This window comes from Echinops telfairi, unplaced genomic scaffold (assembly GCF_000313985.2).
Source record: "Echinops telfairi isolate 266 unplaced genomic scaffold, ASM31398v2 ScPeMD7_2;HRSCAF=8, whole genome shotgun sequence".
In the NCBI taxonomy this organism is placed as follows: domain Eukaryota; kingdom Metazoa; phylum Chordata; class Mammalia; order Afrosoricida; family Tenrecidae; genus Echinops; species Echinops telfairi.
In genome coordinates, this window is record NW_022103898.1 from 24342930 (window position 1) to 24345069 (window position 2140).

The following is a 2140-nucleotide window of genomic DNA, read 5'->3' on the forward strand; positions in this document are numbered from 1 at the left end:
ATATATATGATTTATATATGTCTCTTGTTCACCTTAGAGACATAATTGTTACTTTATATTAGAGAACACTAGCAATTATCACCCTGTGGCATCACTTCCACTGCCATTGAGTTAATGCTGAATCATAACCCTGTGGGATAGGTTAGAACTGTTCCTGTGAGCTTCTGAGACTGTAAATCTTTACAGAAGTAGAAATCCTCATCTTTCTCCTGAGGAGCTTGATGGTGGTTTTGAACTGCTGATCTTGCAGCTAGCAGCCCAATGTGTAACCACTAATAAATTGATAGTGTTGTTAGTTAGCCAATAGTAACTTAAAACAATGTTGGCAAAAGGAAATTATACAACTTTAGGCCAGCTATGAATCACAATGCATGAATTGTTGATTTATACAGATTAAACTCTTAAATTACTGGACACTATTTACACGATTCCCTTGAGGATAATGGGAATTCCAGAACACTTCGTTGTGCTCATGAGGAACTTGTACATGGATCAAGAAGCAGCTGTGCAAAATGAACAAGGGAATCCTGCATGGCTTAAAATCTGGAAAGGTTGTGTCCTCTCGCCATACTTATTCAATCTCTATGCTGAGCAAGTCATCAAAGAAGCTGGATTTTATGAAGAAGGCATCAGGGTTGCAGGAAGGCTTCTTAACCATCTGTGATATGCAGATGGCACAATCTTGCTTGCTGAAAGTGAGGAAGAGGTGAAGCACTTGCTGATAAGATCAAGGATTTCAGTCTTCAGTTTGGATTATAACTCAATGTAAAGAAGACCAACATCCTCACTCCTGGACCAATAGGCAACATCATGAGTGAATTTGTGAAGGGTTTTGTCTTGCTTGGATGCCTAATCAATGTTCGTGGAAACAGCAGTCAAGAGATCAAAAGATGAGTTACATAAGGAAAATAGGCTGCACTAGATTTATCTAGAGTATTGAAACGCAAAGATGTTACTTTGCAGACTAAGGTCAGCCTTACCCAAGCCATGGTATTTTCAATCATCTCATAAATAAGTGAAAGTTGGACACTGAATAAGGAAGATTGGAGAATTGATACATTTAGATTGTGGTACTGGAGAAGAAATCTGGAAGTACCATGGGCCGCTAAAAGAACAAGCCAATCTGTCTTGGAAGAAGTATGGCCAGAGTGTTCCTTAGAGGCAAGGATGACGAGACTTTGTCTGACATACTTTGGACATGTCAGGAGAGACCAGTCCCTGGAGAAGGACATCACGTTTGGTAAGTAGAGGAGCAGCAAAAGGAGATGAATGGACACAGTGGCTGCGGCAGTGGGATCATGCATGGGAACAGGCCTGAGGGTGGCCAGGATTGGGCAGTGTTCTGTTCCGTTGTGCATAAGGTCACTGTGGGTGGGAACTGACTCAATGGTATATAATAACAACAACAACAATAAGGGATGGTGATAGGCAACATGTTCAATAATACTCATTTACAATGGCAGAGCCATGTATACCAGATTAATACAGGTCATAATAAAATAAGGAGAGCATTAAATAGTAAGCCTATGGGAATTCCAGACCAGCATTCATTGGGCACCATGAAGACAAGAGATCTGCACCAAAGTCCAATGCCCGCCAGTTCTATGCCCTTGGGTTAGCAATCATCTACTTCTCACACTGGGGAGTTTCAGCCATTAGTTCAAGGGCTACAGGTAAGTTCAAGGTAAAACCAATTCACTTAGTGGTGTTTCCACAGAGTCCTTCTGGTGTGGCCTATGAAAGATGTTGTGTACCTCCAAAGAACAGAGTTTAAAGTCCCAGTCGTCTATGGCACATGGACTGGGTCACCAAGGACGCCAAAGAAACTAGGTCAAACGTGTCCAGTTAATCACTTAGTACGGGGCATTTCTCCCCTTTTTTTGCATTGTCAGCGATTCTCAACCGTCCTAATGCCATGACCCTTTAATACAGTTCCTCATGTTGTGGTGACCCCCAAAGCATAAAATCATTTTCATTGCTACTTCATAACTGTAATTTTGCTACTGTTATGAAATCCGGCAACCTCTGTGAAAGGGTTGTTCTACCTCCAAAAGGGTCATGACCTACAGGTCGAGAACCACTGTTCTACATAAATCTTTTTTTTTTTTTTCTCTACATAAATCTTGTTAAGTATTTTTTC